Source organism: Camelus ferus, chromosome 1, assembly GCF_009834535.1.
Source record: "Camelus ferus isolate YT-003-E chromosome 1, BCGSAC_Cfer_1.0, whole genome shotgun sequence".
NCBI classification, from domain to species: Eukaryota; Metazoa; Chordata; class Mammalia; order Artiodactyla; family Camelidae; genus Camelus; species Camelus ferus.
Genome location: NC_045696.1, coordinates 75,794,538 through 75,806,565, shown reverse-complemented (window position 1 = coordinate 75,806,565; position 12,028 = coordinate 75,794,538). Strand labels below are relative to the sequence as shown.

Here is a 12,028-nt window from a genome sequence, read left to right as displayed (position 1 = left end):
GGTCACAAAATGTTGACAGCATGATTTACTGAACTTGAATACAAATGCTAGTTTTCAGAACACATAATATGACCTTGAGAATTATTTTTGTGTAAGAGGGAAAAGAGAGAAAGAGACTGAGAGAGAGTTGCAAATCAATCAAGCCCACTGCCACTATCTCAAAATGTTGCTATTTAATCTGTGATTAGAAATTTGAAAGCAAACTAAATAAGAGTCTTAAGCGTTAAAAAGTATAAATGCTTTGTACATTTCACTACCAGTACTGTCTTTTTGTATGAACCACGAAGATAATGAATGCAGCTTAGCACATATTGTAGGTAGGTTGGACCAGCCTGTATTTTGCTAGCTGTATGTTGTATTTTGTTTGTATTTTGCTAGTTGTATTTTGCTAGAATAGCACACTGGCAAATCACTTGGGTGTTTAGTACTGGACTTTTGAGTCAGGAGACTTGGTCTTCAATCCTGTCATCACCATTAATGTAAGATCTTTAAGTGAATTAGTCATTCTTGGCTCTAAGTTTCCCAGATGCTATATGAAAATGCACTCTAACATGTATTATTAGCATTTATGAGAGTCTAGGAAGTGCATTGACAATACGTGTTGTTAAGTGAATTTATGAAATAAGGAGTTGGGTTAGATTTTTTTCCTAAGGACTCATAATGTTCTAACTTTTTATTAACTGAGGTTTATTGAACATGTTCAAGTATTAGATTCTTCTAGGAGACATTATTCAAAATTAAATACATGGGTAAGTGAGCTTTCCTCAGAGTTCTCTGCCAAGGACACACAGCATGTCAAACTTTTTCAGCTAAACAAATGTGACTGGAAGCAGAATATGAAATGTGAAGAGAAAAGAGTATAGATTTGCAAATAAGCTAAAGCATCTACATAATAGTGCCAATTAATAACATGTTATGTAATAGAAAGGGTGCTGGCCCAGGGGTCAGCAGATAAATGGGATTTATTACCGGCTCTAGCAATAAATAGCTCCATGCCTTTGGCTGTCATTTATTCTCTCTGGTTCTTGGTTTCTTTAGTTGTAAAATTAACTGCAGCATTGTACTGTAGAAGTAAAATGAGGGATGGGACACAATGTCAAACAGCCGAGAAAAAGCAGGCATTTGAGGAAAGTCCACAATGTAAAGAAAAAAAAAAAAAAGCACCATATTCAACCATACAGAAAGATCAACACCCATATAATCACATTAATGTAGCAAAGAGAAGGAAAATTTCCTATAAATTTATGTTTATTCATAAAATAAAGATTAAATACTGTGAAAAAAAATCAGAGTTCTTTGAAATTACTCAAAATATTCTTCTTAGTCTAAGTGTACTTATACAAAAAACAAGGATTCAGAATAACTACATTTAGCAAGAAACTGGATAAAAATAAAACCGGATGAGATGGCAGATATAAATTTAAATATTCAACAACTATAAAAAGGTATAGGTCTGAATATATTGATATTGAAAGATGATTTTTAGAATAATACATCATCAGATACAGATGTATATACATATACATATACATACATATACATATACATATACATATACATATACACATACATATTTGGAAATGTACTGATACAATTCTGCAAACTGGTCCCCACTGGGAGAGTTATTAGGATTGGATATTTGAGTGAGGGAAGTGGTGCCAAAGGGATTTCTACATTTAATATAAAAATGCTGTTTATTCTGTGAATTGTACCCGGTGAGAACATATGCGTGTGTTACGTTGTATTATTAAAAAAATAATTTTAGACACACAAAGAAAGAAAAAGAACATGGGTTATGGGTGAGGTAGCACTGGGATTTATCCTAACCCTAGTCCTTATTAGCTCTGTATGTTTGAATAAGTTAATTAACTTTTCTCACTAAAGTTTTCTTATCTATAAAACAGAGATAAAAATAGCTACCTTACAGTGTTGTTATAAGGATTAAAGATAATACATGTAAAGCACCTGGAACATATTCAAAATTGAATAAATTGTAATCATTATATGAAGACAGATGAGATAATCCTAGTTTTATTTTATGAATCAATGAAATGGATTCTTATTAAAATCCTTTATTGCCTAATACAAACTCTTCTTCTTCCCATCTCCCCAGTTAAAAAAGAAATCAGAACTGGAAAGAAGAGGACTAGAAGAGGAAAGACCGAGTAGATGTTCCATTCTTCCTGCAGCTACCAAGCCTCCTCTGGCAGCCCCGTCTATGTGCTGCGTGTCATAGAGGAAATGCACAAGTTTAAGGGGCTTTCCTCTTGAGAAACCAGTAGCCTTGAAGGGCAGCAGGCGGAAGAAGTACTGAAAACGTGTGTAGACCAGAGAGCCTAGGAAGCTGCTTAGAGGCAGATTTTGGCATCTTGTTATACAATTCTATTCCTCCCCCTCATGGCTTTTTCTTTCTCTTTCCCCCACCCCATTTTGGTGATGAACTCGGTGGGAAAGGAGAGAGGCTGTAATTTGAGGCAGCTGGTCATCCTACCAACAAGTCTCAGCTAAACCATTAAGATCAAATCATACAAAATCCCGTTCAATCTCCGAGGCAGTCCCGGCAAGAAAAGCAAATACAGCACAACTGACAGCAAAGTGAAGAGCTGGGAGGTACCCCACCTCCTGTAAATTATTGTAATGATGGCTCAGAAGAAAGATTGGAACTTTAGTGGAGGGAAGAAGTAAAAATGGTTGAAATGTCAAGGCCTGTTGTCAAGGGGACAGACAAATACCTCTTTTTGTTGTGAGTTTTTAAAAGCCAACAGATGAAAATGGCTCAGAAGCCCTTTACTTAAAGAAAGGAGAGGATCCAGGCGTATATAATGGTGAGTGCCCTTGCTACACTCTGCACCTCCCTGTTTAGGATTAGGGTCACAGACGCACTTTTTAGTCAAATTTCTTATTTGATGCCTACTTACTCAGGGTCACCCCTAGTATCACTATTAAGTGAAGAAAAATGCATTTCTGGGCGGGGAGCAGGCTGTACAAGCAGAATATGGCCTGGCTTTCAGTCTCACTTGTCCCACTTGGTCTGCCATTTTTGTGAAGTGAACAACCTGTACCGCAGGGTACAACCACCCTACCCTCATGTACTCAAAATGCCAGTCAACCTGGAACACATGCTGTGTTTTCCCATCTTATTTTTGTTCATGCCATTTCCTTCTTCTGAACTCAAAACTGGCCATTTTCTTAAGGCCTACTAATGGATAGAACTATGTTTAATGTTTTCAAATTAACTCTCCAAACAATCCTAACCTAATAGAGTTAGGTGCTATTATCATCACTTCTTCCAGATGAGAGAAAAAAACAAAACAAAACAAAGAATTAAGGTTTGAGAATCACTAAAGTTACTTAAATTACTTACCCAAGGTCACACAACTAGTTAGTAATGGAGTCAAGATTTGAACCCAGGTTTATATGGCTCATAAACCAAATTTTTAACACTAAATCTTAATCCCTTTCTAATGACAAGGTGTGATTAACATTCAAGCCACTTAAAGTAAAAATAATTAAAACTTCAGCTACGTATTTGATTTGAGTAAGAAGAAAACGCTCTCTAAATATTAAGAAATCATTTGCATTGTTCAAATAAAAGTAATCGTTAACACATACACATTTTATAAATATTAAAAGGAATTCCTACAGCCTACCTCAGTGATGGAAAGTAATTACAATTTGCACCCATCTTTAATTCAGAATTCATATAATTCTCTTTGCCATCATCTGAGACACTCAGTTGAATTCACTTCCAGTCTCTGAGTTAAGCACATCTTTCTGTCAACACAGCCCTCGTATTCAGATAGGAATAAACCCTCCGTGTGAGCCTCTTCTTAACTCTAAGTCCAGGAAGGACATGTCTGTACAATGAGCTGCTTGGGTTGGAGAAAAATCTTCTCGACACCGTACTCTTCATCAAAACTCACTCTGATGCCCAGTTATTAAATACACTTTTGGGATATGAAGAGCCGCGGAGAGAAAAAAAGCCTAATTTCCAGCTTGAGATCAAAGAAACTCACTCAGCCAGAAAACAGTCAGATTGCTAGGATGATGCTTTAAAGCAATTCTCCATCTGGTCTGCTTTGGAAAGATTAGCAAATTAATCACATGGAAGTATGAAGGAACAGAAAGTATAAAGCGATCCACAACAAAAACAAACAAAAAGACACTTTCAAACACAAAATAAAAAGTCAAAAGAATCAAGGTAATTGTAGGCAAAACTCTACCCTAAAATATCTTTTTTATATGAAATGAAAAATTTTAGAAAACAGAGGTTATCTTGTGGCAATAAAAAAAAAATGCAATGAGAATTGTGGCAAAGGCTAGGCTAGCACTGTTTGCCAGGTATTTTCAGTTCTCCACTTTCTGTGTACTCTGTAGGACTGCGTTTCCACTCCTTCTACTTGGGTGGAGGCATATAGCTAGTTGGGTCCATGAATTCTGCTCAGAAGATGCATTATTTGGGGCTCCACCATTTAAGTGACAATGACAGGCCTGGGAAAACTCATATCTTCCCCTAGCACAGAACTGACTGTGTTTGGAGATTTGTCGCTCTGAGTCCTGTGTAGCTACAAAGAGCAAGATGCCACTGACAACCCAGGATAGTCATGCGCAGTGGGCAAGAAATAAATTTTATTATTTTCAGCAACTGGAATTTTGGTGTTGGCTACCGCAGCATAAATTAGTCTATCCTAACTAATAAGACAAACATTAAACAATATCAAGCAATAATGAAAACAACAATTGAATGATGATCACTGTTGAATTTAGTAGTTATTAGAAATATGATATAAAACAAAATGATTAAAAACAACAGAACACACTAAAGTGCAAGACAAAAAGACAATTATGGAGGATGGAACCTGGAAACATAATTTGTGAAAAATAAGAATTACTGATAAAGACAAAAATGTAGAAAAATAATAGATTTAACTAAAAATCTCTTCAGGTATAAGAAATGAAGACTGGGGGGAAGTCTTTATGTATATTAAGAAAAATTATTAAATATAAAAAACAACAATATGGCTTACTAAAGTCACATATTAACCAGCCAAAAAAAAAAAGCAAGCTAAAAATCTGAGATTGGGCAAAAGTTTATTAATAAAATACAAACATTTTAAACATTAAAACAAGCTAAGTGTTTCAAAAAAGGGGAATGATTAAGTAAATTATGATGCTTCTACCTTATGCAGTCTTATTTATCCATTAAAATTATTATTTTTGAAGTGTTAACTTGTACCATCTAATGTAAAATTTAGAAAATGAAATCCATAGATAAATGTTTCTCTATAACCAAAACATTATATAAGTGTTGCATTTTAAATGGACAGGAAAGTATAATGAAAAAATTGTTGTGCTAGGGCTGTGGAACTAGAGATTATTACCATAATATATATTATAATAACAAACCATAGTAAACATTTAAATTAACACACCAAAACTCAAGAGAATAAAGAGGGGCCTCTTTATTCCTCGAAGACTTGATTTAAGTGAGACAGGTATTATGCCAAAGTACTTACATTAAGTAATATCATAAAGCCTAAAATTTCATAAAAAATTATTTCCAACCTTCTTTCTGGAAAGACATATTCTATGACTTATTATTTATTCTGAATTAGAGCAATGCAAATGTGTAAGAGCTTTTTATAATAGAAACAATCACTTTTAATGAAAAATACTTAAGTCAGATGAAAACTATTTTAATCATTTTTGCAGTATTTCTGCTACCATTATAATTAGTCTAACACATTACATTTTTTTCATTACAGGGTGGCCTAATTCCTTTTAAGAAGGTTAGCTTTGATGGTGGTGGTGTTTCTTTTTGAAGAGTAAAGCTTATCATTGAGGCAAGCTGAAACCCCAGAAAGCCTCAGAAGCTAGATGAAGACAGTGTTGTTGGACTTTCAGATCCTGAGGTTAGATACAATTTCTTCATTTGCTTTAGGCTGTTGAGTCACGTATATAAGCACTTAAAATATATGCTACTATCACAGTTACTGATAATATCTTTAATGAGCACTGAGCACATAAATCCAGTGCTGGCCAGGTACAAAGATAAATATGCTTTGGTCTAGTAGCCACAACAGATTGCAAAGGCAGCTGCATGTACCTCAAAATAGATCACTGACTTCTAGGTCAGGGCTAAATGGCTCCTCTGCTTATGACCTCATGTGATGTACATTCAACATAATTTCCTTTTATTGAAAAAAAAATACATTATGAATAAACACATTATGTGATGGAAGGAAATGCACTAAAATTTAAATGTGGCTATTACTGGGAAGTGACTTACTTTCTTCATTTGTTTTACCGGTTTTCTGTAACAGCTATAAAAGCATGAATTACTTTTGTTATAAAAAATTAAAGTTGGGCTCCACAAAAAGTCAACTTAAAAAAAGAAAAGAAAGTTGTCAGTTTTATTTTTTAGAATTTATTTTACGTAATTTTACTGAATATATACGTATATATACAGTGTAATTTCTCATTCCAGATTGTGGGACTAGTCTTTCTAAATAAATCATTTTTATACGTAAAGTACTTTGCTAGGATTAACACTCCTGTGGCACGCCCATGCCCCTCCCCACCTTGGTCTGGTTTCTTAGACTGTTTGATGTTTCATTATATCACAGGAGGGCTGGTGAGCAAAACTATGTAGGTAGAATCCTTCACTAAATTTTATCTCCTTTCAGATATGCTGCTCAGATATACTCTCATTGGTTCTCTACCCCCTGCAGTCATCTTCAAGGACTTCGGATTGACCTCTTCCTCTGTGAATATGGAAAATTTATTTCAGATCACACTCTTGTCATTTTCAGTGATTTTAATGAATTACGAAAGTCAGATCTTGTAAGACTCCTCCACCCACATCTTCCCCCAGGTCCCCACACTTTGCATTTCCCATTGCCTATGGGCCTGAAGTTTCATTCATTTGAAAACTATTCTTGGAAAGATCTCCCCTCCTCCAGCTGTTAATCTGTCATTAATGGACCATAAGTCATTCAGATATACTGCACTATTATGCAACCTCAACAGAGTGGAAAAAATCATTTGCTTTACTGTCAAAGTAAAAACTTCTATCTTCTTTGACAGTTTTATTCAGAAAACCTCAGCTTTATTTTAATTTGATTCTAATGATGGTTTTCAGAAAATGATGTGAGTAAGTAAAAGTTTAGTGCAATGACAGCTGTCATGATTTCTGTGGTGGTTTCTTTCAAGGAGTATTTATTGAAAAGATGCATTTCAAACACAGTGCATCATTTTTGGCACAATGGATGGGAAGTTAATTATTCAGAGCTGGTAATGTGGTAGTATTTACTCAGTCGGGAATTTAAATGAAGAAGGCCCATTTGTTTTATCTCCTCTCTTTCCTAGCTAGAACTTCCCTGAGCAAAACTTAGATCCACAGATATCCCCATAGCTTTGAACTTAGAGCCATTGTTGATTGTCCTTACAAGGTGAAATGACCTTCACATTTTCTATTCATAAAAATAATGACCTGAAATGCATTCAGGATGCAGTGGACTAATGAAATAGCTTTTTGCTCCATTTTCACTCTAAACTGCTGTGTTGAAACTAAGGGTAAAGGTATATATAACTATCTATTATATTTGGGAAGTACATTAACTGAGTTAAGCTTAATTATGGCTCTCCCTACATTTTCAAACTGATTTTCATTTAGTGGAGGAATATTAACCACATTTGACTCTACAAATCTGTAATGAATTCATGCTTGTTTGATAGTGGTTAAAATACAAGACCAAAACCTATATTCTGAAAAGAATTTTATTTGGAAATATTTACATCAGCTATTCACAAAGCCATATGACCAGCTAAAATCTACGTTAGCCCAAATAATGGACTATCTAACGGCAGTTCATTTGGTTGTCAGTCATTTTGCTGTAGCATATCTTGCTTCATGGAAATAAGGACAGCGATAGCTGGGGGAGCAAAGCTATGATATGTGCACATTTTTAGTCTTAAGAGATCTATGTATGAGCGAGCTAAAAATCTGTCCTCTTACAGCAGCTAAATTAATAACACTTTAAATGATTTCAAGACTGCCTTGTGGTTTTAAAGAAACAACTAACAAAGATTAGCTCAGGAACGAACATTTAATACAAAGTCCAAGGTGGAGTTTTTCTCGCAAAGCTTATTTTCTTTCAGAACTGCAAAGCTATGAAACAGATAACAAGTAAAATACCAGTCATAGAGGAATAGCTCTTTTTTTTAAAATTGAAGTATATATAGTCAGTTACAATGTGTCCATTTCTTGGGTACAGCATAATGTCCCAGTCATACACATATATACACAAACAAAACAAACAAAAGAGCTATTCTTCATTATTAATAACCTTTAATGAGGAATAGCTCTTTTGTTTTGTTTGTTTACCCGGATGGAGGCAAGGTGAGTGATGGCTGCTGTGGACCTGCTGAAGAGGATGCCTTGCAAAGGAACATCTTCCCATATTATAGAGAAGATTTGTTTCAAATAGTTACTTGTGGTAATGCATTGTCTCTGGGGAAGTTGACATATTCCAATAAAAGATGACTCTAACATTAAGTTCTGTATTTTGCAATTTCATTATTAGGAATAAAGTGAAAAGGGAAAAAACTTCTTTCCTTTTCTTTCTTTTATTATTTTTTCCAGATTGCATCATTATGCTAAATTCCCCAGCCCTCACTGAGGAAAAAACACATTAGTGAGAGGATTATGTTCCCATTCCCCCCTAATTATTTTAAACTGAAAAGTTCAAATCAAACAAGGAAGCTTTTTCTAAATCTGAAAATGTTTCCAGTCTAAAGATCTAAAGGCCGTAATAGTTTATAAGCGCTGCCTGCATAATTTAGGCAGGATGGTACACGCAGCTTTGAGAAATTTTAAGCCATGCTTTCTAGACAGCATTAGCTTTTATCCTCACTAGATGAAATCTTATAATACGTTATTGAATTGCTTCATTGTATTTAAACAAAAAAATACAGATTTAGCCAATGTTTAAAAGGACATTAATTTCACCATAGTTAAGAAAAGATAATTCATTACTTAACAAAACGTTGTGCATTCGACAACCATCTAATTATTGTAGATAAATATTTTGTTAATTAACAAAAGTGGAAGTTTTCTTAGCAAAAAATCTAATGGGTGGGGTGGTCTTCCATCAGAATAATCCTGAAAAAGGGGTATTCTGATGTTGGCAATAATTTGTATGCTTTTTTTGTTCAGCTGCTTATATTTAATATCTTTTTGTCTATTTAGATTGAGTGCTGACAGTTTATCGTTGCACCAAATGTCCCTCCTCTACAAGAAGGGTGGGGCCCCCAGAAATCGGACCTCTGGACCTCATTAGCAAACATCAGATGGAGTGAGAGGGAAGAAGGAGAATCATTCCTTCTCATGCACAGGCATGGCGATGTTACCCAGCTGTGGTCCACCCAGACATCACAACAGACACACCACTTCCCAGCTGAGCACTTCCAGGGTCAGAGCCAGCAGACATATGAAAGAGAAGTACTTGTTACCCATCCAGACCGTCAGGATCGATTCTGTATCCACATACACAGTAATCTCAAGCAATCATGTTGTTTTGATTCATTCTGGGGGTACTTTTTAACATTACTTAGGGGTCTTGAGAGGCTGTTTAAATACTTACAGATTTTTCAGTCCCATTTGCCTTTGTGATTTTTCAGAATTTGTTTTCAATTAGTTTGAAGAGTGAAAATCTGGCTTTGAATTTATGCAAGCTTGAAGAGACTACTCAGCTGTTCATTGCCAATGCATATACTTTTTAAAACCACAAAACAAAAGGGCTTGTTGGAAGAAGCACTTTTAAATAAACAGATTACTTTCAATGTATAAATAAAACTGCTTGGAATAATCTCCTTGAGGTAATGCAGTTTTTTTTCCCAGTCTTGGTAATTCTCTGCTCTACCCTAAAGAGACATTAGCTTTCTTTTTCAAAGTTAGACCAACATGAAGAAATATGACAAAAATTATCATAATTTATTTAACAGGCACTGTATATACATGACTTAATTTACTTCTAATAACAAATATATGACATTACTTTTTATCTCTGTTTTACAGATCAAGAAACTGAGTCTTAAAGAAAGATTTGATGGAAGTTTCCCTGGCTCCAAAGCCTGAGCTTCTAAAGAATCTACTCCACAACGTTTGAATACAAAGAAATATCGTGCTAAATGAAGAGGCCCCTCCATCACTTCCTCCCCAACCTCTCTGCATGCCTGGTGACAGATGTAGCACTTTTGATTTCTTTTTCAATTTGCTCCTTAAACAGGTGACAATACCACTTCATGATTAAGAACATGGTGCTTGGAGTTTGACTAAACCTGGGTTTGGATTCCAGCTCTTTTGACTGGCTCTGACCTTGGGTGAGTCACTTAATTTTTCTAAGCTTCAATCTCTTGGTGTATGGAAAAGGGAATGACAGTTCTTGTCTCACAAGGTTGTTTTAAAGGTTAGTAAGTTAATATATGCAAAGCATTTAGCACAGTGCCTTACACATGATTAGCTTTGAATAAATGGTAGCCAGTTTTTTTTTTTTAATTCAATATAATTTTAAATGCTGGTGTTTCCTATGACTCAAATATTACCCTTTTTCTACTGTCACTGCAGTTACTATGTATTTCCCATGTTTAATCTGGAACTTGCATTCAAAGCCTTTATCAATGCCAAGAGGGTAGCCCTACATGGATGAACAAAGGTACTCAAATTCAACATGCTCAGAACTGAACCCAGTAAACCAGGTTTACTGGGTTCAGTCAGACCCACAATCCATCCACTCAAGGGTCCAAGACCTGGCAGTCACCGAAGATTCCTCACTATGTTCACCCTCCATCCATGACCAGTCTTCCTATTGACTCTACCTTCAAATGCTCAATTATGTTATCACCACTGCCACAACCTTGGGTCAGACACCAAACTTCTTTATTCTGCCATAGTATTTCTTCTTGACTGGAATCCCTGCCTCAGATATCACCTGACTTCATTCCTTTGTCCACTCTGCTATAAGACAGAGTATCTAATTCTGTTACTCTTTCTGGTAATGGCTCTCCTTTCTCCTGTGGTTGCACACATTTTATGGAACATAGAAGTATTCACTGGGAGCTAAGAAGAAAATATTCCTTTTCTTTTTCTTTTTTTGAATTTTATTCTGTTTAACAATTATTTTTGTATAAGTTTAGAAGGTATATGTTTTATAATGTGCATGATATAGTGGTAAAGTAGTACACATGAGTGACTGTTAATTTTCTGTGTCTCCTTGGCTAGGCCATGGTACCCAGATATTTGATCAAATATGTCTAGATGTCACTGAGAAGATACTATTTTTTTGGATAAAATTAACATCTAAATCAGTAGATTTACAGTAAAGCGGATTACCCTCTGTAATGTGGGTAGTCTTCATCCAATCAGCTGAAAGCTTTAAGAAAAAAACTGACCTCTCCCGAAGGAGAGAGAATTCTGGCAGCAGACTGCTGCAACATCAGATCTTGGCAGAGTATCTAGCCTGCCAGTCTTTCCTGCAGTTTGGACTTGACAGGTTCTGCAGTCATATGAGTCAATTCCTTTAAATCTCTCTCTCTCATATGTGCATATCCTTTTTGTTCTGTCTCTCTAGAGAACCCTGACTGCTACAATATTACTTAAAATCTATATAATATGCTTGAAATTTTCAATAACCAATGTTGTTAAGCTTTTTTTCCTATTTTTTTCTAGGTGTTTTAGAGTTTTAGATCTTCCATTTAAGTCATTAATCCATAATCCATTTTGAGTTGCTTTTTGTGTATGGTGTAAAATAGGGTCCAGTTTCACTCTTCTGCATGTAGATTTCCAGGTTTCCAACACCATTTGTTGAAGAAACTGTCTTTTCCCCATTTTGTATTATTGGTACTCTTATCAAAGATCAGTTAACCACATACGCATGTATTTATTTCTGGCTCTCTATTCAGTTCCATTGGTCTGTATGTCTGTCTTTATGCCAGGATCATACTGCTTTTATTACTGTACCTTTGTAAT

At 35.2% G+C, this 12,028-nt stretch overlaps 1 long non-coding RNA gene across 2 annotated transcripts; it reads left to right on the top strand.

Moving 5' to 3' along the window:
• Nucleotides 1–2,157: 2,157 nt before the first annotated feature.
• LOC116664981 lies at nucleotides 2,158–11,691 on the top strand. Of its 2 annotated transcripts, XR_004321556.1 has the most exons (6): nucleotides 2,158–2,825; nucleotides 5,766–5,912; nucleotides 6,687–6,766; nucleotides 9,251–9,502; nucleotides 9,682–9,879; nucleotides 10,079–11,691. It is a non-coding gene; the product is annotated as an uncharacterized LOC116664981 (long non-coding RNA). The 2 variants fall into 2 exon arrangements; XR_004321555.1 differs by having other exon boundaries at nucleotides 9,251–9,879.
• Nucleotides 11,692–12,028: the final 337 nt, after the last annotated feature.